Raw genomic sequence first — 26,903 nt, forward strand, 5'->3', positions numbered from 1 at the left:
AAACTACCGCATAATTGCACTAATCTCACATAGTAAAGAAATGCTCAAAATTATCCAAGCCAGCCTTCAGCAATATGTGAATCATGAACTTCCACATGTTCAAGCTGGTTTTAGAAAAGGCAGAGGAACCAGAGATCAAATTGCCAACATCTGCTGGATCATGGAAAAAGCAAGAGAGTTCTAGAAAAACATCTATTTCTGCTTTATTGACTATGCCAAAGCCTTTGACTGTGCAGTCCACAATAAACTGTGGAGAATTCTGCAAGAGATGGGAATACCAGACCACCTGACCTGCTCCTGAGAAACCTATATGCAGGTCAGGAAGCATCAGTTAGAACTGGACATGGAACAACAGACTGGTTCCAAATAGGAAAAGGAGTACGTCAAGGCTGTATATTGTCACCCTGCTTATTTAACTTCTGTGCAGAGTACATCATGAGAAATGCTGGACTGGAAGAAACACAAGCTGGAATCAAGGCTGCCGGGAGAAATATCAATAACCTCAGATATACAGATGACACCACCCTTATGGCAGAAAGTGAAGAGGAACTAAAAAGCCTCTTGATGAAAGTGAAAGAGGAGAGCGAAAAAGTTGGCTTAAAGCTCTACATTCAGAAAACGAAGATCATGGCATCCGGTCCCAATACTTCATGGGAAATAGATGGGGAAACAGTGGAAACAGTGTCAGACTTTATTTTTTGGGGCTCCAAAATCACTGCAGATGGTGACTGCAGCCATGGAATTAAAAGACGCTTACTCCTTGGAAGGAAAGTTATGACCAACCTAGATAGCATATTCAAAAGCAGAGACGTTACTTTGCCAGCAAAGGTCCGTCTAGTCAAGGCTATGGTTTTTCCTGTGGTCATGTATGGATGTGAGAGTTGGATTGTGAAGAAAGCTGAGCGCCGAAGAATTGATGCTTTTGAACTATGGTGTTGGAGAAGACTCTTGAGAGTCCCTTGGACTGCAAGGAGATCCAACCAGTTCATTCTGAAGGAGATCAGCCCTGGGATTTCTTTGGAAGGAATGATGCTAAAGCGGAAACTCGAATACTTTAGCCACCTCATGTGAAGAGTTGACTTATTGGAAAAGTCTCTGGTGCTTGGAGGGATTGGGGGCAGGAGGAGAAGGGGACGACAGAAGATGAGATGGCTGGATGGCATCACCGACTCGATGGACATGAGTTTGGGTGAGCTCCGGGAGTTGGTGATGGACAGGGAGGCCTGGAGTGCTGCGATTCATGGGGTCGCAAAGAGTCGGACATGACTGAGCGACTGAACTGAACTGAAGTATCACAAATTATTATGACACAAATTATTATGTCTCAAACTCAACTCTTGATTTCTACTACCAATCCTTTTCCTTCCTCAGTCAGTCTCATCTCGTTATATGGCCACATAACACACTCTTTTGTTTGGAGTCATCCTTGCTTATTCCCATTCTGTTACACTTCACATTCAATCTACTGACAAAAATTTCCAGGTCTACTAGCAAAAGATAACCTGGAACAAAAAAGGTATCCTGAATCCTATCACTCTGACCGTATCCACTCTTAGCTGACCCCATTCCAGCCTACTACAATCTCTCTTCTGAGTAATTTCAATACTTACCAATCAGATTTCCTGTTTCCACTCTTTACTCCCTACAATCTATTTCTCTAGTAGCCAAAATGGTTTTTAGGTCATTAATTGGATCATATTTCCCCCTCATTATCAGTATTCCAATGAATAAAATATTGTCCAAAGTTCTTATCATGATTTAGCACCTGTTCTCCTTTCCAATCTCGTCTGTGTCTCTTACCACTATCCCTGGCTCACTCCATGAGCCTAACCTTTGTTTTTCTTTCATAGCACCTAACACTTCTTGAATGTATTTATTTTTCTATATTTCTTTTTCACTTCTATATCCGCAGTACCTAGAATAGAGAATGATGACTGTACGTAAGAGGTGCTCAATAAACATGGCTTGAATAATAATAATATTACCAACAATTCATACTCAAACTTATATGAGCCATGGACTTAGTGCTCCACATGAATTATTTAGTAATTATTTCAGCTCTATAATGTAGGTTTAATCATTATTCCATTTAAGGGATTAGCAAATTGAAACTGACACAATGTCACAGTTACTAAGTGGTAGAGACTGAAAACCCTGAAACCCTGAAAACCCTGGCTCTCAGGTTGTAGAACCTTGCTCTTGAACACTCTTCCTTTCCCAGTGCCATACCATCTTATCCTAAATGTTAAACCCTACCACAAACCCAGAGAAGTTCTCTACTCCCTCTTATAAGTGAAAGTGGAGCTGAAGCGTGCAAGTGTGCCTGCATACTCTTGGCACATTCCTCAGCTTCACGTCCCAAATCCAGTCTCCAGGTCCTTCTTGCTGCATTGCTTCCTAAAGACATTTTGCCTTTGCTTTCTGTCTTTTACATTTGCCTCCAGGTGCCTCTGGCACAGCCTATTAACTCTTTTAAGAGTTCTTATCTCCTAGAATTGTCAGGTCAATTTTCACTCTTATCATATTGCCACAAAGATGTGAATGCATACTTTCATGTATGAGTGAATGCATTTAGATTAAAGGAACTGAGTTCCCATAAATAATTCGACATTGAAAGTGGAGAGTGAAAAAGTTGGCTTAAAGTTCAACATTCAGAAAACAAAGATCATGGCATCCGGTCCCATCACTTCATGGGAAATAGATGGGGAAACAGTGGAAACAGTGTCAGACTTTATTTTTTGGGGCTCCAAAATCACTGCAGATGGTGACTGCAGCCATGAAATTAAAAGACGCTTACTCCTTGGAAGGAAAGTTATGTCCAAACTAGATAGCATATTCAAAAGCAGAGACATCACTTTGCCAACAGAGGTCCGTCTAGCAAGGCTATGGTTTTTCCTGTGGTCATGTATGGATGTGAGAGTTGGCCTGTGAAGAAGGCTGAGTGCTGAAGAATTGATGCTTTTGAACTGTGGTGTTGGAGAAGACTCTTGAGAGTCCCTTGGACTGCAAGGAGATCCAACCAGTTCATTCTGAAGGAGATCAGCCCTGGGATTTCTTTGGAAGGAATGATGCTAAAGCTGAAACTCCAGTACTTTGACCACCTCATGCGAAGAGTTGACTTATTGGAAAAGACTCTGATGTTGGGAGGGATTGGGGGCAGGAGGAGAAGGGGACGACAGAGGATGAGATGGCTGGATGGCATCACTGACTTGATGGACGTGAGTCTGAGTGAACTCCGGGAGCTGGTGATGGACAGGGAGGCCTGGAGTGCTGCGATTCATGGCATCGCAAAGAGTTGGACACGACTGAGCGACTGAACTGAACTGAACTGAGAAATGGAAGAATCAGGCAAATTATTTTAAGTGTTATTTATCATTACTTTACCACTGAATACCTGTCTCTTTAGAGCAGAGCCTGTATGATGCTCGCCTATGCTTCTCTCGGGTGTTTCACTTTATTCTACTTATCATTCTGCAGAATAGTCACTAGATTTTGCAGACAGAAAATAACCCTCTAGGCATTTTAAAAAATAACACGTTCACTTTTAATTTGAAGGCAGCTCACTTCCCTTGTTTATGCTGAAAGTCTCTTCTTTTAGAGAACTTTCTCTCTATTCCCTTTGGATAATTAAATAACTGGTCTTGTTCACTGCTTTTTTGGACCTTTTTTGGAGGCTTGCCCTGATTAGCAGCTGATATTGATGCAGATTTTAAGATAAATCCACTTGTTAAGGTAGATCTGCTTTCCAGTTTCCTTAGATAATGTATGTGAAGGATAATATATGTGGACTCCACTGGACAGATCAATTGTGAAATTAACTAAGAAACTAAAATGAGGGCTTCTCTTATTTGTCTTTGAAGAAAAAGCATTGACAATATTGTCTATAAAGGAAACCAGTGGCTGTCTCTTCTAAAGAAATGAGTTCCTTAATCTCTGAATACCAAGGCTAATTTTTTTTAGGATTGTCCATTCATTTCCCACTTAGCTTCTAAAAGTATGATGTTCTTGCGTTCTTGCAACACACAGAATCACAGTTTCATGCATGCCATCTCTGGCACACACATTTATGGACTCAGGAACACAGCTGTCCTGAAACTCTCTCTGGGCCAAAGTTGAGAATGATTTACTTGGAGTCAGTTTGCCAACCACAGGGACTACAAATCTGCTGATTCACTCAGTTCTTGAAGAAAAATCAATTGTGTCAAATCATCTTGCACTATGATAGGAAACATTGTGAGCAGAAGTCAGTTCAATATTAATTTAGTACTTTGTATTTGACACCACTTGACACTGAACTAAAGCTGACTCTCTGGCCACATAAAACAGCATGATGGGCTGCACTTCTATCATTTCACTGCTGCTGCTGCTGCTGCTGCTGCTGCTAAGTCACTTCAGTCGTGTCCAACTCTGTGCGACCCCACAGACGGCAGCCCACCAGGCTCCCCTGTCCCTGGGATTCTCCAGGCAAGAACACTGGAGTGGGTTGCCATTTCATTCTCCAATGCATGAAAGTGAAAGTGAAAGGGAAGTCGCTCAGTTGTGTCCGACCCTCAGCGACCCCATGGACTGCAGCCTTCCAAGATCCTCCGTCCATGGGATTTTCCAGGCAAGAGTACTGGAGTGGGCTGCCATCGCCTTCTCTGATTTCACTGCTACCTACTACTGTTTATACCACCACTAGTACCTCCACTATAACAACCACTGCTGCTGCTTCTATGGCTATTGCATAAATTTTATAAGGCACCCAGTATGTGATAAGTACATTTTGGATCATTTCTACTTAATACAACAGCTCTTATCATGTAAGAACTATTAATATGTCTATTATAAATTTACAAGTCAAAGCACAAAGCAGTTAAGTAACTTGCTCAAAGTCACATAGCTAGTAGTGAAGAATGGGACAACGAGTTCTAATTCCAGACCTTTGCACTATCTGTACGCAGCATCTCATTAACAATATCAGATGGTAGACGCATCAAAAGGATATTTACTTTGTATATTTTAATGTATTAATAGTATAAGCCATATGAGTGATTTGTCAACATGAGTTGCATATAGATCGTATTTTTTTGTTCTTTTTTATCTTCAAGATGACTTTACTTTTTTTAATAAATTTTTTTTTTTTATTTTACATTGGAGCATAGTTGATTAACAATGTTGTGTTAATTTCAGGTGTACAGTCAAGTGATTCAGTTATGCATACAAATGTATCCTAGTTTTCAGATTCTCTTTCTGGTTCAGTTCAGTTCAGTTCATTCCAGTCACTCAGTCATCTCTGACTCTTTGTGACCCCATGGGCTGTAGCACACCAGGCTTCCCTGTCCATCACCAACTCCTGGAGCTTACTCAAACTCATGTCCGTCGAATTGGCGTTGCTATACAACCATCTCATCCTCTGTCATCCCCTTCTCCTCTATAGAATATTGAGCAGAATTCCCTGTGTTATACCGTAGGTCCTTGTTGGGTATCTGTCTTATACATAGTAGTGTGTACAGCGCAAACTGCCTGTCATGTTGTTTTATTTTTTCAATTAAATGTGTAAAATCATCCACTCTTGTCAGTGGGACTGTCTCATACCACTCACTCTCTCTAATTGTCCAAGAACCTAAGAAGTCTTCCCAGTCCCATTGCAGTGACTTATCTTTCAACTCTCCTGCTTGTGTTCCCCCTCAGTGCCACACGCTGTTGCTTTTCATGGCTAGTTCTGCATCAGATACAGAGCTCAGCTCATATGTTAGGTTGGCCAAAAGTTCATTCAAATTTTTTCATTAAGATGTTGTAGGAGAATCTAAACAAACCTTCTGGCCAATCGTAATTGTATCTTCCCAGTTCATCCATTCAGCAACTGTTTTTAGTGACCACTTACTATGTGCTGGGCCCTGGGCTGTGCTACCAGCTGGACTACAAAAATGTCAAGAGAGACAAACTCCTTTCTTTACGGAGATTACCCTAGTGAGAAAGTAAAGAAGTAAGCCAACACCTCTGTAAAATATCTACTGATCGTTATTAGTGCCGCAGAAAAGAAGCAGGAAGTGGGGTGTCGATCTATTAAAGGGCATTGGGAAGAATGTCTGTAAGGAGGGCCCATTTGAACTGAGACCTGCAGTTACAAAAATGTTCTGAAATTAGATTATGGTGATGGTTGTACAACTCTGAATATGCTAAAGAAACATGAATTGTATGATTTGGCCTGATGAATATTATGGTGTGTAAATTGTATATCAGTATAACTGTTATTAAAAAACCAGATATGGAAATCCAGCAGAGATATGACCAAAAGTAGACTGTCCTGTACTTTCATTTACCTTTTGAGGAATCTATTGTATGAATTGGGTAAATTCTCAGTGTTTCCCCAGTGTTTTGAGATTTGGCCTTCTTGAGTGGGTTATCTGTTTTCTCCCTGTGGTACAGCTTTCATATTTCTACTGCTGTTTTCTCCCTGTTGTTCCCTATCCCTGTGAGCTTATGCCCTTAAAAAATTCCCTGTACTATGGTTTTGATGAGGTTCAGGGCAAAGCAAAATTAGTGGTGTGTATTCAATCTGTAACCTTATCTAAAAACTCCCACTGTATTTTCAATGTGATTACTACTTGTATGTATGAATGCTTTTGTTCTGTTGCCAACTACTTAATTTTCTTATCACTTCTAGTAGTTTTTCAATTTTCTTGGATATTCCAAGTATGTGATTATATCAAGTGCGTATCATAATTATGCCTAAATTTTGCCAATATTTGTGTATTATATCTTATAGCTTGTAGTTTTAGAAAATATGAAATAGTAGTGATGATATTGGATGTTTTTTATTTCTTCTCCCTAAAGGTTTATGGGAATTCCTTTAAGATTTCAGCAGAAAGCATGGTGGCTTGGTTTGAAATACATCTGTACAAAAACAAAACAAGCAGCAACAATAACGATAGCAAACTGAGATCTGGATAATGGAAGAAGCCAGCCACACAAAGAGGCAAGGGAAGAACATTTCATTTCGCAGTAAGTCAAGAAAAACAAAGGAGACCAGTGTGGTAAAACTTGGTGACCCTGGGAAAGAGTGGATGGGCTGGAGTTGTAGGCGTGTCCCACCATGTAGTGATCTCTAGAGCACAGGGGCAAGGTAAACATACAGAGGACAGTCCCTTGCCGTTTCTGCTTAACAGCGTGGCTTTTGTGATGTATTGAAATCTTCACTGGTCACCTCTGCTGCTAGCCATCAGGTCTGCCACCTCCATTGCCCATTGCTCCCCACTCCGGTGGACTGGATTAGACCGTTCTGGAGGGTAGTGGTGGGGCTTGAGAAACGGAATGCTGCTGTTGTCACTGAGGCTGGCCTGTGGCTCTCATTTTATTGCTGGCTTGTGCAGTCTGCCCTGTGGTCTTCTGCTACAGGGTCACTGTGTCCTTCACTGAGTGGCTTCTCTTCCTTCCCACCCTCCCTACTGCCAGTCTGCTGGTGAGCTCACAGCCAGGATCTTCATCTATCCTCTTCATCCTCCTTGGAGTGTGTGGGGATATGCCTCTCTCTGCTTAACTATGTCATCCTGCAATTTCTACTTTGTTGTTGCCATTCTGTTTTGTTGTGAGCCTTTCTTAAGGCACAATATTTTTAATAAACTTTTCTTTGGAAAGTAAGATAGGGGCCCTCTGCTTGGGCAAGAATTTTCTGATCGTTTTTGACATTACCATTCTGAATTTTTCAACCTAGGATGTGGGAGTAGATATGGGAAGCCAAACAAGCACTTTGATCTTTACCTGTTTTCTCTTTCTCTTCTCTCCCCAATCCTAGAAAGACATTTTACTCACCTGTGAAGGTATTGCCCATTTTTTCTGCTCCCTGCTCCCTGCACTGTGACTTTCAGTGAAACTTTGTGCTCAGACTTCCTTGCTTTTGATGCATGGAGTGAAACTTTGGGGATGTACTTTCCTTTCTCAACAAAGGCTGGCTATTTTATCAACAATAGTCTAAGTGGAAATACAAAGCTGAGTAATGATTTCTAAGTTCTAGGCTGGGTTCAGCTGTTTCTATGGAGGACTCATGTCCTTGAGTCAGTGGGTATCAGGAGTTGTGCAAACTGTTCAGTTCAGTCATTCAGTCATGTTCCTCTTTGCAACCCATGGACTGCAGCATGCTAGGCCTCCCTGTCCATCACCAACTCTCAGAGTTTGCTCAAGCTCATGTCCATCGAGTCAGTGATGCTATCCAACCATCTTATCCTCTGTCATCCCCTTCTCCTCCTGCCTTCAATCTTTCCCAGCATCAAGGTCTTTTCTGATGAGTCAGTTCTTCTCATCAGGTGGCCAAAGTATTGGAGTTGCAGCTTCCGCATCAGTCTTTCCAATGAATATTCAGGGCTGATTTCCTTTAGGATGGACTGATTGGATCTCCTTTCAGTCCAAGGGACTCTCAAGAGTCTTCTCTAGCACCACAGTTCAAAAGCATCAATTCTTCAGCGCTCAGCTTTCTTTATAGTCCAACTCTCACATCCATATATGACTACTGGAAAAATCACAGCTTTGACTAGATGAACCTTTGTCAGCAAAGTAATGTCTCTGCTTTTTAATATGCTTTCTTGCCTGGAGAATCCCAGGGACGGGGAGCCTGGTGGGCTGCCGTCTATGGGGTCAAACAGAGTTGGACACGACTGAAGCGACTTAGCAGCAGCAGCAGTCACTGTCTGCAGTGATTTTGGAGCCCAAGAAAATAAAGTCTGTCACTGTTTCCATTGTTTCCACATCTGTTTGCCTTGAAGTGTTGGGACCAGAGTTTTAAGTCAGCTTTTTCACTCTCCTCTTTCACTTTCATCAAGAGGCTCTTTAGTTCCCCTTCACTTTCTGCCATAAGGGTTCTGTTTTCTGCATATCTGAGGTTATTGATATTTCTCCCAGCAATCTTGATTCCAGCTTGTGCTCCATCCAGCCCAGTATTTCACATGATGTATTCTGCATGTAAGTTAAATAGTGACAATATACATTCTTAACATACTCCTTTCCCAATTGGCAAACTGACTTACATGTAAAAACACATTTATCATAAGAAGACATTACCTGTTTAATGTCTTAACAGGATTATTCTTTCCTAATACATGGTGTGGAGAAGGTTTTGAGGCTGAGTCAGGTTAACTGGTCAGCATGATGAGTGATTGGTATAACAGGAGCACAGTGGGTTCTTGGTGCTGGTCTAACATAACCACAGTCCAGTAAAACCACAGATATTAACATGTATTAGGTATCTGCCCTTTCCAAGCTAGCTCTTGTGACACAGGAGAAAATTGAGACCAGCCTTACTCCATGTCACACTTCAAGAATAGATATTAAGTACTTTTATTCAATCATGGTAATTCTATTTTAGTTGTGACGTCTTTTCAATAATCTAACTTAAGCTGTCTGTGCATTTCCCCAGATGACTTTCACTAATAAAGGGTATTAGTGTGACCTAGCTTCAGTTCAGTTCAGTTCAGTTGCTCAGTCGTGTCCGACTCTTTGCAATCCCATGGACTGCAGCACGCCAGGCCTCCCTGTCCATCACCAACTCCCAGAGTTTACTCAAACTCAGGTTCATTGAGTCGGTGATTCCATCCAAACTCCTCATCCTCTGTTGTCCCTTTCTCCTCCTGCCCTCAATCCTTCCCAGCATCAGGGTCTTTTCCAATGAGTTAGTTCTTCACATCAGGTGGCCAAAGTATTGGAGTTTCAGCTTTAGCATCAGTCCTTCCAATGAATTTTCAGGACTGTTTTCCTTTAGGATAGACTGGTTGCATCTCCTTGCAAGTCTAAGGGATTCTCAAGAGTCTTCTCCAACACCACAGTTCAAAAGCATCAATTCTTCGGTGCTCAGCTTTCTTTATTGTCCAACTCTCACATCCATACATGACTACTTGAAAAACTCTACCTTAGTGGTACTGAAATATTGTTCTTTCATTTCATGCCTAGGAAAGAGTGTCCCCCACCTCTCTCCTTTTGGGTGTGCCAGAGAAGCCTGCAATCCCACTGCTTCTAACAGCCTTCTTGTGACTGAGGTAAGATAGTCTTTGGGGAGAAGCAGATCATAGATATGGCAGAAAAGGGAGAGAAAATGGGTCTTGGTAAACCAGACAGTTCTGAAGTCTCCTTTACTTCTCAACTTACTGTCATGTGAGAGAATATAGGTCCCAGTTGCTTCAGCCAATTTGAGACAGGATTTTTTTTTTAATTTTGTTTTTCCACCCACATCGTTTATCTGGCATAAATGTGTTTGAGAAAGTAGTAGGTTGGTGCCAGATAATTAACATCCCAACTAGAGATGCTAAAGCAATGAATTAAAAAGCCAAAAGTAATAGAGGATAATCTGGGCAGGAGGAGAAAGTGGGAGTGGATGGAAAAAGCCCCTTGTATCTCTAGCACTTTAACAACAGTTGATCTCTAAGTTGTGCTTCAAGTTGTGATGGGGAAAGGGTAGACATGTTACTGTTTGGGTTAGGGGAAATAAGGAATGAAAGTAACTAACATTTACTGAGAATTTACGTTGTTGGAGCTGATTTTCACTTTGGATACACTACCACATTTTTTGCTTCTCAGCAAAGAGATGGATGCCTAGAGATAGAAACTGTGACTCTGAGCTGCTAAGTAATGTTCCCATAATTACACAGCTAGTGTGATCTGATCCCAGTTCAAGCTCATCTACCATCCACAGTGCTTTGTAAAACCTTCACCATCTACAGCATGATTTAATAATTTAGGAAGGCAGGGAAGTACAGAATGCATTTTTAAAAGGGTCCCATCAAATACTAATGTAGGAGGAAGTGTATCTCCCAGCTCTAAGGAACATTTGCTAATTCCAAATAGATTCAGAATAACTCGTTTCTTAAGGTTTTACAGCATTTGCACTAATTGTTTCAGTGTTTTAAGAGCAGAACATCTTGAACCTTTGAATATTTACTTATCACAAGACTGACAAACAAATCAGTCATCTGATAGATATCAGCTTGAAAGTCCATAAACCCTCATGCTCGGAGATCAGGGAAGTCCACTTCTCTTATGCTGCCCAATACTACAAAGCTGGGGAAGATAGATGGAGCCCCAGTGCTTGATGGACTCCTCCAAATTTTGCTGGAATTTTTGAAAAGATAATGAAGCAGGAGAATTTAAAGGAGATTAATTGTATAATATCCTTTCCCAATGCTGTCCGTTCCTTCTGATCTTTGCTCTTAAAAATGAGTGAGAAAAGATTGACTCTATAAGGTTCTGGGAAAGAAGGGTTAGGATGGTTTGGTTTGCATTTTCTATTTTTTTTTTCTTCCCAGAATCATTTTTTTTTTCCTCCTAAGAAGCTTTTTCTTTTATTAAGATGACATCTAATGAACTTAATTCTTTTTCCTCTCTTAGTTTAGCCCAAGAGGCCAGACCCACATTTTGGGGGAGAATCATACATTATGATTTGGAGGAATTCTGACATCTTATCCCTAAGGAACATGTTGAGTTCCCTAAAATGTGATTACACAAAGCTTATCTTTTAAATTTATATCTTAAATATGCAAGCTTCTTCCCTCAAGTAGCTTATCTTGAAGATCTGGATAGTTCTGGCACAAGACTTTATGTGAATCTTTTTTTCTTAATCATTTGTCCTGCCTCAATTATTCAGGAAGAAAATCTTTTAGGTTAATATCATTATCAGGGACATTTGAAATATGAAATTCTGTTTTTAAATTATTTTTTTTTCTGGTTTTGTGTTTCAGAAGGTAATTATTAGGCAAGTCATATGAAGTTTCCATTTGTGTGGGTCAAATATGGTCAAATACTTGGGCTTTCATATGGTTCACCCTAATTCTAATCTCTCAGCATCCCAAGTGTTCACAAATTTTGTATGAAGTTCTCTTATAAATAGTTCTTTTTTTTCTCATAAATTTTCTGACTGGAGAAAGAACTTGAAAATGAATTTCTTTTTTTAAATTTCTGGGGACAATCATTCACATTGAATGTTTCCTTGCAAATGAATCAGCTGTTGTGATTTTTATCCTTCTATTTTGAAGCACATTTTAACATGTTTTTTTTTTTCTTCCCAAGAATTCATGGTGCAATTTCATGATGAACTCTCATTATAAAAGTAAAATATCTATTTTTGATGTTATTTGTAGGGAACATTAGTAGAATAAACTTTAAGTGCATTACAAAATAGCCCTAATTAATACAGAGGAAGTATCTTCTTGCCTGTTTGTGCAGTACCTCTTATTTTATTTAAAAGCATGTTCATAAATTCACTAAAAGTAAATCACGTGGCTTATTAAGAGGGAAAAGTATATTATTTAAAATAAAATAACTAGAAACTAGATTTTAATTTTGATGTAAGTATGTTTACTTTATATGTCACTTACTGAGAATAGGTGCTTAAAAATCTTTAGCCCTCGGGGGGGGGGGGAGATTTCATTGCCTACTAATTTTTATTTGGCACCCCATTCCAGTACACTTGCCTGGAAAATCCCATGGACAGAGGAGCCTGGTAGGCTGCATTCCATGGGGTTGCTAAGAGTCAGGCACGACTGAGCAACTTCACTTTCACTTTTCACTTTCATACATTGGAGAAGGAAATGGCAACCCACTCTAGTGTTCTTGCCTGGAGAATCCCAGGGACAGCGGAGCCTGGTGGGCTGCCGTCTACGGGATCGCACAGAGTCGGACACGACTGAAGCGACTTAGCAGCAGCAGCAAATGTAAAACATTTGAAATCTATGCGTTTTACTTTCAGTTTTGATTCTTTTTACATACTCAGGGTTTAAAATGTTGCATTTCCAAAGATAAAAATAGTGTTCACAATCAATCTGATATTGTTTTGATGGGAATGGGTAGAGTGTTTCCTAGGTGATAAAAGTGAGGCAATAACAAGACATACCTGCTCCCAGAGGTTATGGAACCTTCCTAAACCTCCCCCCTCCACCCCTGCAGGGCTGCACTCTCCTCCATGTATTGATCTGTTAGAAGTCTGCGTTTCCACCCTCACTTCCCTCAGGTCTTAAGGACCCAATGGTTGTGATGTGTCTTTGTGAAGTTTTTCATCTTCCTCTCTGCTGTATTTTTTCCTTTCTCTTACTCACTTCATGTGAAGCTGCAAGTTTTGCTGAACTGGATGTGCTCACTGACTGATGCTGCATAGAGAATTTGGCCAACTTTTTCTGGTCTTTTCTTTTTTATTTGGTTTCTTATCTGAGGGTTTCCTATTTTCTTCTACTTAGGAAAGGGGCAACTGGCCCTTCTACCCTGAGCTCTCACAGAATCCATTTCTCAGGGACCAATCAGCATCTTGGTTCTAAAGAAGACTATTCTTTCTTTCTCTTCTCCTAGACCTACTAGGATCTTGGTGTGTTTGTAGTTTGGTAAAGGAAGGCTCTAGACTGACTTCTCTTCCTGCTTTTTCCCCCCAAATCTATTTATTTTTCTTCCTCAAGTTTGAATTTCCCAAGGTCTTGGCTTTTGAAATTTAGAAGCAAAGAATAATCTAGCTGACTGAAAAGGGGGGTGGGGGTAAGCAAAGGCCAAGACATAACAGAAAATGAAGATTGAGACAAGTATTAGTTATTTAGAAAACACCTCTCCACATATCATTAATTATTTCCCTTCATTAACCAGTTGCATGATATGAACACTGTAGTATATTTTTGAAAATATTTGAATTTATATATATTGAATTCATTTTGCCATTTCTAGGGAAGGTTTAGAGAAACCTTTATTGGCTTCACACTTCCTGCAGAATGAACTCCAAACCTCTCAGAATAGCATTCATATTTATCTGAAATTGAATCCCAGTTATAACACTTGTTTCAGCTTTTCCTACATCCTACCTACCTGATAGTACACCAAGTCATTTCTTGGAAATGTCACTCATATTGCTACCTTTATATCTTTGCTCCTGCTAATCTCCTTATCTAAAATCATTTTGCTGCCTTTTGAAAACCTATTCATATTTATTATGTAAAGACCAGATTAAATGCTATCTTATCCAAGAAGATTTCTTGGCTTTCTTCAGACAAAAACTACTGTTTTTTTGTGGGACCACCTTTAACCACTGGCTTTTTTCCCCTTCTTTTTAAGTGTCCAAACATTAAAAAAAAAAAAAAAAAACCTATCTTGGTTAAAATTGTTTGTGCTAAACATCTCAATAGAAGGAAACAACTGTGTCTTATTCTGAAACTGAACAAGGATTTCTGACTTTTTTCTGTTTATTTTATATCGCTTCCCTTTTTAGCTGCTCTAACAAAGGCCAACTAGCAATACTCTTTCTGTTTTGTAACTCAGCCACCCTTAATTCAATTTCCATCTAATGGTCTCAGATCAGGGTGACCAAAAAAATCCTGGAACAGGAGCAAATAAGAATGTCTTGGGAAACCAGTGATATAATATATACAATAACCCTATATGAATTGATTGTTCTTTGTAAAGGAATGAAAAGTAGGGAGAGGTTGAAAGGAAGAAGATGCCAGCTTCTCAGAGTTGTACTTGTCACTTTCCATCCTGAAAGGCGGAATGCACTTACAAGGGCATGCTTAACTGTGATGGCCACTGAGAATGTGTAACTGGGTATCACGTGTGTGCTTAGTTGCTCAGTTGTGTTTGGCTGTTTGTGACCCTTTGGACTATAACCCGCCAGGCTCCTCTGTCCATGTGATTTTTCAGGCAAGAATACTGGAATAGGTTGCTATTTCCTTCTCCAAGGGATCTTCCTGATCTGGGATTGAACCCATGTTTCCTGAATCTCCTGCATCGCAGGCAATTTCTTTACTCACTGAGCCATAGGGAAGCCCTAACTCTGTATCATATTCCCAGTTAAAATCAAGGGTTATTAGTAGGGGAAGGAGGGAAGGCTGGGTATTGAGGGACAGCTAGTAGTCTCTGCTACACATACTGAATTTGAACACACCCTTTTAAGTTAGATAATAAATAATTGAAATTTCTACAAATTTGTATGGAGGAGTGATTTCCTTTGGGAGACTGGGAAAATATATTGTTTTTCACACTTCCATTTAATAAGTAGACCATCTCTTTTTCAAGACAAGGTATATAATAAAATTTCTGAGAAAAATGTGTTGAGAAAGCAGCTTAGGAAATGAAATATATATCTCTTGTATTTTCAGAATAGGTTTTGTTATGGAGTTAACTGAAAGATGATATTCAGAAGGTTATACTGGTAAATATAGTTGAGAAGAGATTGATGAATAAAACTTAAAATTGAATGAGGGGTTTTACATCAAGGTTTTAGGACTTGTTCTTTGAGCTCTATGCTGGTAGGTTTGAGGTTTCATACTGGCATTACATTCAGTAGGACTGTGTCTTCAAATCCCTTCACTAATTGGCCACACCACCCAGTAGGTGAAGCCAGGTTAGAGGAATTTAGCCATAGGTACCCATTGTGTGCCTGTAGCAGGAAGGGGTAGGCCAGCATGTCTCCAAGGGGTTTCCCTGAAGATTTCAGAGTAGGTGAAAGCCTTCCTTGTAGATACATCTTTTTAATCAATGGTGACCTCAATATGTCATGTCACATTTTTTTAAAGGAATCCGAAATACAACAGCTACTCCTTAAATTTGAATGTATACTTTCTCCTCTCTCTGCAATCCCCAATTTTGCTATCAGTCATGGTTGCTAATATCCCTGCTGTCTTGAGCCTAGCTGCCAGCTCTGTCAGTTACTGAAATATTGTTTATGCAGGAGCAGTTTATTTTTTAGAGAGATGAAAAGCAGATTGCAAAAGCAGACTATTGCCAATTTGTTAGAATTTGTTCTAATTCAGAACACTTCAATATAATTTTTGAATTATTATTTATTATTTTATGTTAATTGGTAAAATACTTCTCCAATAACTCATAAAAAATTCTATGCTTGAAATAATTGCCACTGGTTTTTTTTTTGTGTGTTGTAAGACGGTTAATTACATATTCTTGAAACTACTGGACATATGATGGATGGAGTATGACTGCTTCAGTGTGATGTGTTTTTGTTATGTAATGTATATACTGTGTGTAATTATGTGTAGAGGCATATTTTAATGTATTTTCATCTTAATTGTAATAGTTTGTAATTTTTTTCTAAAGTACTTTTAATGTATTTTTGCTTTATAAAACTTTTATGAGAATGCAGGTAAGGCAGAATGATTTTTATTTTATACAGTGATCTCCCTTATGTCTTAGAAAAGACAAACAATAACAAACATTTCTATTTAGAACATGCTGAGATTTGTGGGAAGAAACATCCTTCAGACTGAACTTGGGCCATTCATTTATTTTTCTTCCTTTTTTTCATGACATAAATATGATATTTTGTTGCTTATCTTTCTCCCTTTCATCTCTCCTCCCTTTAAATTTTTTCTCTTTATACTTTCTGATTTTTTACCCCCGTCTTCTCTCTATTTTAACTTCATGTAGAACTTGTGGAAATTCTAAATTACTTCAATTTTTGGCACTGATTGTCCCTGAAAATTTTTGCTTTCTAACTACTATTCTATGCTTAGGACATCTGAAGTGTTTGAGTTTTATCTCATGTGGCATAACTGAAAATAATTGGTGATGTTCTAGCCCTTTGTCTTTCTGTATTGCTCTTTTCTCTCTACTTTATAGTTTATAAACAGAATAACAACAAAGATAATTATAAACTTCCTTAAGAGAGAAGGAAAAAAACAGCCAGGACCTTCTATTTCATAAGAGCAGTTATTATTTCTCCATCCAGGCACAGTGATCATTGTTCAATTTGACCTCTATTAACTTGTTGAATAATTCTATTAAATAATTATATATATATACTTATTTCTTGACTGAAAATGCAACACTATTTGAGAATAAATTTCCATTTTTCATTGAGATTATTTCAAATGGGAAAATGTTTGTATGTATGTGTGTTAGTTTCTCAGTCATGTCTGACTCTTTGCAACCCCATGGAATGAACCAGGCTCCTCTATTCATGGAATTCTGTAGGCAAGAGTACTGGAGTGGGTAGCCATTCCCTTCTCCAGGGGATCTTCCCTACTCAGGGATCAAACCTGGGTCTCCTGCATTGCAGGAGATTTTTCAGCATCTGAGCCACCAGGGAAGCCCACTTAGTGTATAATGTTACCATATCATGCATTTACTTGCCTCCTGACTCACCATTAATCTGACTGTGTGTGACACACACACACACACACGCATGCACATAAAGGTTATTTGTCAGCCAAAAATGTCTTTGAATACAGTGAAACTGGTTTGTTCACCACCAGATACATTGGGATCTCTCTGTTCTTCCTAGTCTCTGATAACCATCTGGCAGGTAGGGGCTAGCTTTCCCCTTACTATTACTCTCTGATATTGAGGCGGGTTGCCAACATTTTCTGAATTCCCCCTTTCAGTCAAAAAAGTGCAAAAGGAAAATATAGAGAGTATTTCCATATGGATATAAATTATTTCATGCTGTATAGAAGGCAGTGGAAGCTACAGAAAACATTTAGTCTTTTTGTAATAAGCAAAAGTCGCTCAGTTTTGTCCGACTCTTTGAGACCCCATGGACTGTGAATTCTCCAGGCCAGAATACTGGAGTAGGTAGCCTTCCCCTTCTCCAGGGTATCTTCCCAACCCAGGGATCGAACTCAGGTCTCTCTCATTGCAGGTGGATTTTTTTTTTTACCAGCTGAGGCACCAGGGAAGCCCCTTTTTTTAATAAAGCAATTAAAGAATGAATTATTAATAAACTAGAGATTCATAAAATATTATATTGGCTAAGATACTCATGTCTTATCAGAAATCTATTCATTTTTGAGTGCAATATGTGAAGGTTATATTGTTTACACATTATCTTTAATGTTAATTCATCCCTTTATTTAATTTTATTCATTTATCACACAGTTATTACTTGCTTACTATGTGCCAAGAACTGTGCTGGGTACTGTCAGTGACTGAAATATGATCCTTGATCTCAGAGAGCTCATAGATATAGAAGGGAAAACCTTTTTCATCTCCCACCAGAGGACTGTAATATAATTCAAATAGATTTGGTATTATTATAATTCAAATAGATCTTATTTTGAGAAATGTCTTATACTTTTTTCCCTACAGAAGATCTATTTTTGATGTATTTCTTGAAGAGGTAAAATGGAAACCTCAAATTCCCACTTTGAAAATAAAATTAAGAATAGCTAGCTACCAATAGACGATATAGTGGTTTCACTTTCATTGCCTGATGGCTAAGCTGTGTTCTATGGATCAGTGAAAATAACACCCTGAAATAGAGGGACTTCTACAGAAAAGAAGGATATTTAAACTCCTTTCTTACTTGATTATTTGTTACTAGCTTCATATTTCACATAGTACCAGAGAATATTACTGTGGTGACTTCAGTAAATCTGAGGCAGCAATACAAATAATTAATAATTTATTCATAGACATCATGATAAAATACTGGGAAAACACAATCTGAGTATGGCAGTAATAGAAAAGAAAATGGCATGGTATGAAAACAGTGACAAATGAATGAAGCATGATATATGCCTTTGTTTTTCCAATTTTGATTATTAAATGGGTGAATATCTTTAAAGTTGTTAATTGCACTTAGTTTTAAGGAAACATATTTTCGAAATTTTATGTTCTTGGCTAAAAATGTTTAGGTTTTTGTTCACCAGATTCCAGAGAAGGGATGCTTTGTGGCTAATCCTGCTTATTATACAAAGTTTCCAAACAGTGGATGAATTAGGATTTAGGAAGTAACTTTAAAAATTCTGCCCCTCACCCCCATCCTCTGAGTGATGTTTGCATTTTTCCATTTGATCTATAAAGAGAAAAAAAAGGTGTATGAATTTATTCTGACCACTGCATGAGTGATCCTAATCAATTTTTGGGAATCTTAGATCCAGCTTAATTCTCTGGCCATTTGGCAAGATTTTCAGGTCTGTTTTGATTCTTTATTTCTTATAAGGTATTAACCCCTTTATTAACTTCAGGAAGGATCAAGGGAAGAGTATGGTGGGAACAAGAGAGGATCTGGGGTGAGAAGAGGTTTGAACTGGGGTTATGGACATGATCTGGGGGCTTCAAGGGTTTTCTCAGTGCCAGTTTAATAAACACTCAAGAAGGACATTGTGCTGCTTTGGCATAAAGAGCAAGCGATGTCTTCCTGTGAATGCTTTGCTTTGTAAAAGGCCCTGATGGTCAATTAAAGGTATCTGGGTTACTGAAGAGACTGTTTGATTTGAAGCCAGCCTAGGCATGGGGGTCGCTGGCAGTTGCCATCTTTTCTATATAGGCTGGGAAGAAACTTGGTTCCCAGGGTTCTGGAGTCTGAGTTGGTTTAAGGGAGTAAAACATTTCCTGAATGGATTCAAATGGTCCCTGTCAAAGAAATTGGGCCCTGTGGATCTGTTAATAGAAAATGGCATAGTTGCATAGTGATTTCAGTAGATGGATATATAAAGGGAAAAGCGAAGAATCTCAAGCACTTCTAAGAACAAGATGGTTATCCAGTCCCTTTGTTTCTGCAGTTGTGCCAGCTGAACATCAGGCTTCTTATTATTTCTGATGCTAAGAAGCCTCGAGAGAGGCTGTGTGGAACAATTTGTCCTGTGAATAGTTTCTCTTCTTTAAAAGAGAAAATTCCATCAAAAACTGTATAGAAGGATATATACCAAACTATTATTACTCATTACCTTGAGAGTGGGTGGCAGTGGGAATAGAAAGCATAGTGGTGGTGATGGTGACAGGGAGAGTTTAAGCTTCTCTATGCATTTTGTATCATTTGAGTACCAAATACCCAAACAATAATTACAAATAAAGTAAATATTATAACAGATTTCTCTTTTAAGAACATTAGTTGTTGAGGTTGTATAATCCCAATAATAAACATAACACTTTAACCCCCCAAAAAAGTATGGACATAAAATCACAATTAAAAAAAGCAAACTAATGCTAACAGTCATCTCGCTCAATGAGCGGAACAGAGCCATCTCCACTGTTCTTACCTTCCATTGAGTTCTCAATGCTTTATAATCTTTTCTTTTCAGTTTTTACTGTATTTTTGAGCAAAGAGAAAAGGAAAGATATACTTATTTCCATTTCAAGAGGGGGAAATTTTCAAGATGGAAAGTTGCCTACTGAGAATACTGGAATAAATTATAGCACATTCATATACTGCTTTAAAAGAGATGGATGTATTTTGTCTTGAGAAGTCTGGAGTGTGTTGTTAAGTGAAAAAAATAACAAAATAAAGCCAAAAGAATTGAAAAGATCACACAAAGTGCACACAAGCACACATGGAAACACTATTGTGATGAAAGGGATTATATCTGTGAGACTGTATTATAAATTATTTTTACTCTGTGATTTAATTTTTTATTGTAAAATTTAACCATAAAAGTATAATACACACTTGTATACATATATACAGGTTTCCCTGGTGGCTCAGTGGTAAGGAATCCACCTGACAATGCAGGAGATGCAAGTTTGATCCCTGGGTCGGGAAGATCCCCTGGAGAAGGGAATGTCACCCAACTCCAGTATTCTTGCCTAGAGAATTCCATGGACAGAGGAGCCTGGTGGGCTACAGTCCGTGGGGTTGCAAAGAAGTCAGGTAGGACTCAGCAACTGAACAACAACAACATATATATATATATATATATATATATATATATATATATATACACGTATATATACCATTAGATAAAATTAAAAATGCATGAATTTACAAAAAGATTGTTTACCCATCCGAGCTACAGATATGTCCCTCTTCAAAGGCATCCAGTCTCATCCTATCTCCTATTTTCCAGGTAACCACTGTCTATCTTTGCCTGACTCATTTCCTTCTTTTAAGAGATGATTTACTTTCTGTGTATTTTTATCTAAATGATATATTGCTTGGTCTGGAAAAGCTGAGTAGCCCACACAAATTTACTGCCTTTAGATGAAGGCTCCAGGAGAAGAAATCAACAGTTCCTGATTCACTGACTTCAGGCAGCTTTATGGTTTCCAAGAGTCCTTTCTCAGAAAAGTCAGTATATAGCTTCTGATTGAGTCCTGGGGAAAATAGGACTCACACACATAAAAGGGTATCTGCTGCTAAGTCGCTTCAGTCGTGTCCGACTCTGTGTGACCCCATAGACGGCAGCCCACCAGGCTCCCCCGTCCCTGGGATTCTCCAGGCAAGAACACTGGAGTGGGTTGCCATTTCCTTCTCCAGTGCATGAAAGTGAAAAGTGAAAGTGAAGGTGCTCAGTCATGCTCAACTCTTAGCAACCCCATGGACTGCAGCCTATCAGGCTCCTCCATCCATGGGATTTTCCAGGCAAGAGTACTGGAGTGGGGTGCCATTGCTTTCTCCAAAAAGGGTATCTAGCAGGACTAATATTGAATAGCCAATAGGTAGTCAGAGGGAATAGACTGCTGTTTTCTTCTTTTAAGGTTACTGTAGCCTATTTCACAAGTCTCAGGTTTATCCAAAGACAGAACATTTCTCTCGGAAAAATGAGTGAACTTGCCTGCTTTGAGGTGCAGCACATTTGGAGGAAAGCAGGAGCTTCTCCAGTGCATAATCAAGACAAATAGGGAATAGAGGTCATCAGTGCCAGCCTTATGGGTGTTATGTCATCAGGCAAATTGAACTAGAACCCTTGGCTATCTATCTGTCTCTGGAGTGGTGCTCCTCTAGCCTGGACTGGTTGGCATGTGACTCTGTGCATGACTGACACCCTGGGATCTCTCCTCCCTGTCTTGAGTATTCCTTTTGCCTCTCTCTGCCTGTCTACTGGGTTAGGTCTCCTGTTTCCTGATACAAATGTCTGTCTGTTTTTTTGTTAATGCTTTTTTGTTTTGTTAGCACACATCCCCTAGTGGATTTTTTAGAAAGGGTGGGAGGAATATATATTTTTAAGACAAGTATGAATGCCTTTATGTTTTTATCTTATCTCCATAATGATTGATAATTTGGCTGGGTATAGAATTCTATTTTGGAAATCAATATCCTTCTGAATTTTGATTTTATTTGTTCATTGTCTTATTTTCAGGGTTGCTATGGAGAGTCTAGACCAAAGTCATTTGATTCCTTACACTGTCTATATGGTGCAGTCTTCCCCATTCTACTTCACTCTGCAGAAACATGTGTAATTTTCTCTTTGCCATCAATGTTCTTAAAAGCCAAGTTACAGCTTGATACAAGTGTTTTTTGATCCAATGTTCTGGACACTCAGTGGCCCATTTCAATCTGGCAATTCAGGTTGAGTCATTTTTTTGGTAATTTCTTTCCCTTTCCAAGTTTTTTTTTGTTCTCTCTTTTTGGAAAACCTATTATTTGGCTGTATCAGAGGAACAATTATTCCTGATTCTCTTAACTTTTCATAGCTATTTTCTATCTTTGGATCTTTTGCTCTACTTTCTGGAAGTCTCCTCTTCTTAACCGATTAATGCTTCTACTGGGTTTTTCTTTTTGCTCTCACGTCTTTTATCTTTCATGAACTCTTTTTTATTCCCTAGAAACACTTTTTTTTTTTTTTAAAGCATCTAGTTTGCATTATAGTATCTTCTTTCATCTCTTTGAGAATACTAATGAAAATGGTTATTTAAGATTTCCCTTTCCTGTCATAGTCTCTCTTTCCTCAAAGTTGAGTTTATGTACTCTAACTTCTAGGTTAGAGGATTTTCTGATCAACTGGAACTATCTCTAATAATGAAAATACTCCCCTATATGTGAGGCTTGTTGATATTATTGTTTATGTTGGGTGGCTTGGGTGGGTTCTTTGTGGGGGAGATTTTGAATGATGTTGTCTTTCAGTATTTATTCTTGTGCTGGACTGATTCTCTAGAAGAGAATTTTGCATTCTCTTACCCAAAATACAAACATATCTTTACTGGAATTCTAGAAGTAAAGTTGCAGTTTTTGCTTTCAGAATTGGTGATGAATATACATTCAGTTAAATTGCAGATGCTTTCAACTGTACATAGCATCTTCTAGCCAGAGTGCCTCAAATGTTAAATTTAAAAATTTCTGCTAAGATCAGGGAATGGAAGTTGCCCAGCAATGTAGATTAGAGGATCTAATTATTGGTTTGGAGTTTTCCCACAGTTTTAAGAATTACAGACCCATTTCCCTAATTTTTCCCCAGTTCTAGAGGTATCAAATGCTTCTAGATCCTGAGCTTGCAAGAATTCTGTGGCATAAATAAGGTTATTTCAAAATTTTCTCTATTATTAGGGAATTTAGCTTTCTTCCATCTACTGAATCAGTTATTACATGGCCATCTCCCTTGTAGCATCCAGTATTTTATTGTTTTCTTCTCTTCTTCACTCTCTCCTTATGTATGGGTTTATGTCTCTAAGAACCTTTTTACTCTGGTTCAGCGGGGATGTAAGAAAAAACTAATTTCAATGAAGAAAGTTGGCTGTCTTAAACTATTAATAGAATGGCCTTAAAAGTTCTGTAATATATGTGTTTAAGAATTAACATACTAAAGACATGTTCACTTTGACTCCTACAATGACAAAATAAGTGTTATGATAATAAGTAAGGAAAAATGAGGTATTTTTGTCTGTCTTGAGAGTTGTACCAGCTTCTCAACAATGTTTTCTGAAAACAGTGAAATTGATAACTGTATGACTGATGATTTCCATCAGTTTCTGTCTTGAGGCTGTTTGAATATTCCACAATTTATTTTTTTTACTGATTAGGGCCATTTATTGATTTACTGTTTTACTGATTAGGGCCATTTGGGTGGTTTCCAGCTTAAAGTTATTATGAAAGTGTTGCTGTAACATTCTAGTACATGTGTTTGGTGAAGAAATGTATTCATTTCTGTTGGATGTATACTTAGTAGAATTGCTTGGTAATGAAGATATCCATGTTTTCAGGTTTAGCAGGTATTGCCAAAGACTTTTCTGAAATGCTTATACTGCTTGATGGATCAGAGGATTTGTGCAGAGGATGTTTAGATGGTTAGGAAATATTTCAGACCAACATTGTAAGTGAGGGAATTCCTTTCTTGACGACTCTTTCTCTATATAAATTAATTACTTTAAGTGATGCATGCATGCTAAGTCACTTCAATTGTGTCCAACTCTCTGCAACCCTTTGGACTGTAGCCCACCAGGCTCCTCTGTCCATGGGATTTTTCAAGCAAGAATAATGGAGTGGGTTGCCATCACCTCCTCCAGGAGATCTTCCTGACCCAGGGATTGAACCCATGTCTCCTGCATCTCCTGAACTGAGAGACAGGTTCTTTACCACTAGGTACTTAACTATAAATATTACCTAATGGAAGTCACCAACCTGATTGGTTCTTGTTAATTCCTACACTGATTTACTTGATTATTAATATTTATGTGTCCAAATTATTTTCCCATTCTATTCTTTTTAGAAAATATTACAAGAAGAGAAAGCATCAGGTTACTATTCTCCCTTGCTATAGATTTCTTTCAGATTCTAGTCTGTCAACTCTTTCACAGTCTTCTGAATATTGCAGGTTTATGATGTTTTAAAGAACAACATCCCTCTCCCCACCACTACCATTAGCTATTCTGTAAATTCTTGTGAGAGAGAGGAAAACAAATCTTCCATAGAGCCATGAAATTTTTCTCTCTTTTTCAAAGAGAAGCATGATTAAGAAGAAATTTGAAGTATACCTAATTCACTTTGGGAGCCTGAGGAAATTTGGGTAAGTATAAGAAAGTTTAGAAAATTAAACTTATAATACATGCCAATTGAATTTAAAGAAGGTGACTCATCTGGAATGTAAAAAATCAATAAAAGACATGCCTAAGTTGAGAGCCAGTGTGGTCCTCAACCACAGGAGAAGGGAACAGGAGAGGGTACATGGGGTAAGGCAGCTCAGAGAAACAAGCTTTAAATGCTTATTAGAAAAACTCTTCCTTTTTCCCCCATCAGTGGGTATTCCTTTGAAATGTCCCAGAAATGTCCAGCTATCAAATGCAAATTATTGTAATTGATTAAATTTAATTAATAACAATGCTGTGTGGGGGGCAGGCAGGTAAAGTAACAAGGAGACTGGCTCTCTTGTAAGCACTATTTTCCCTTTGCTGCAATTTGTGTCAAGGCCTTGGCACGGCAAGCTGTTAACTCACAGGCCTTGGTTTGTTTGCTTAAACTTTTTTTTAAACTGTTTCTTATGCAAATTTTCAAATATTCCCAGAAGTGGAGAGGAGGATGTAATGAATGTGATATACACATCACACAGCCTCAGCAATCATTGGAATTAGCCAGTCTTGTTTTATCTATATAGCCACTCACTTCATCCCACTTCCATGCAGATTATGATGAAGCAAAGCTTAGGCTCCATAACTATTTCATTGTGAAATATTTTAACATACCTTTAAAAGATAAGTTCTTCTCTTTAAAAATATAATTGCACTATCATTATCATGCCTAAAACAAAATCCTTGATTTGTGTCTAATCTTTTTCTGTTGTATTGATCAGGGAAAATTTGAACTCAAGACTTGGATGAAATAATCATGTCCTTTGCCTTAAAGTTCTCATTATGGTTTGTTGTGGATAAGCATGACATATTTTATGTTCAAACCTACTCAAGTTGATGATATAAATTTCTTTAATAACTACTGACACTTGCTTTATCTTCTTGTATTTCTCTTTCCTATATCAACATTTCTTCATCAAATGGCATTGCCTGATGGAGCAGGCAATTGCCTGATGGAGCCTGATAGTTTCTTTCCTTTACTGCCTAGGTGTTTTAATTGTAATATGGTGTCCTTTGGCTACAAACAATAAGCAATGAATTCAAATACAGCATTTTGCACAGTGCTTAAAAATTTCTCCTGCATAATGTCAGTAGACATTTTGCAAATATACATACAGTGGTGTTCTTGAGCTTGATTCCAGAGTTCTCTAGATTAGATCATCTGAGCCCAGAGAGATTCCTGTGACACCATCAGAAACATTCTGATATCACTAATCGTGGCACGGTCATTTAGTGCTTTGAAAAAATGAGAGGATGCTGCAGGTTAACTTCTGTCTCTGTTAAAAGTCAATGAGAGATGGATAAAGAATAATCAATGAAACCAGTATTGTTGGACTCTTGTTATCCAGGCATGTTCATGTTCTATTGTTGCTCAGTCACTCAGTCATGTCTGACTTTTTGTGACCCCATGGACTGCAGCATACCAGGCTTCCCTGTTCTTTACCATCTCGCAGAGCTTGCTCAAACTCATATCCATTGAATTAGTGATGCCAACCATCTCATCCTCTGTTGTCCTCTTCTCCTCCAGGCTTCAATCTTTCCTAGCATCAGGGTTTTTTCTAATGAGTCAGCTTTTCACCTCAGGTAGCCAAAGTATTGGAGTTTGAGCTTCAGCATCAGTCCTTTAAATGAATATTCAGGATTGTTTTCTTATAAGATTGGCTGGTTTGTTCTCCTTTCAGTTTCAAGGGACTCTCAACAGTCTTCTCCAACACTCCAATTCAAAAGCGTCAATTCTTCAGCACTGAGCCTTCTTTATGGTCTGACTCTCACATCCATACATGACAACTGGAAAGACCATAGCTTTGACTAGATGGACCTTTGTTGGCAAAGAGATATCTCTGCTTTTTAATATGCTGTCTAGGTTTGTCATGTTCTAAAGGAAATGAATCATCTCCAGTGTTATCCTCACTTGATTCAAAACCTGTGGATGCTTTTAACCATGTCATAAATGGATGGGTAAAATTTGCAATGAGTACCAAATCGCATAATTTGGGTATTTTTAGGGAAAAGAAGAAGTTCAGAATTATATTAGAGTCTCTGCATTCTCATCTAAACAAACAATGGATTATCGTCTCACTTCTATAGGATGTAACTCAAGATATTATATTGCATCATGCAGCTGTTCTCTGCCAGATTTGAAGGTTGTAAGGCATTTCCCAATTACACTGGCATTACAGTGACATGGATGGCTTTGAGTGGGGGCTGGACTATGCCTCTAAATTTTTAACTCTCCATTG

General features: G+C 38.4%; 1 long non-coding RNA gene across 6 annotated transcripts in view; it reads left to right on the forward strand.

Annotated features, from left to right (window-relative positions):
• LOC112447397 (uncharacterized) overlaps positions 1-26,903 on the forward strand; it is a 909,470-nt gene that overhangs the window by 83,175 nt on the left and 799,392 nt on the right. For all 6 annotated transcript variants that reach the window (XR_009495228.1, XR_009495231.1, XR_009495230.1 and 3 more), the window contains 2 exons: positions 6,820-6,987; positions 9,922-10,007. This is a non-coding gene — a long non-coding RNA (uncharacterized lncRNA). The remainder of the gene's footprint in view (positions 1-6,819; positions 6,988-9,921; positions 10,008-26,903) is intronic.

The sequence above is a fragment of the Bos taurus genome, chromosome 7, assembly GCF_002263795.3.
Source record: "Bos taurus isolate L1 Dominette 01449 registration number 42190680 breed Hereford chromosome 7, ARS-UCD2.0, whole genome shotgun sequence".
Classification (NCBI taxonomy): Eukaryota; Metazoa; Chordata; class Mammalia; order Artiodactyla; family Bovidae; genus Bos; species Bos taurus.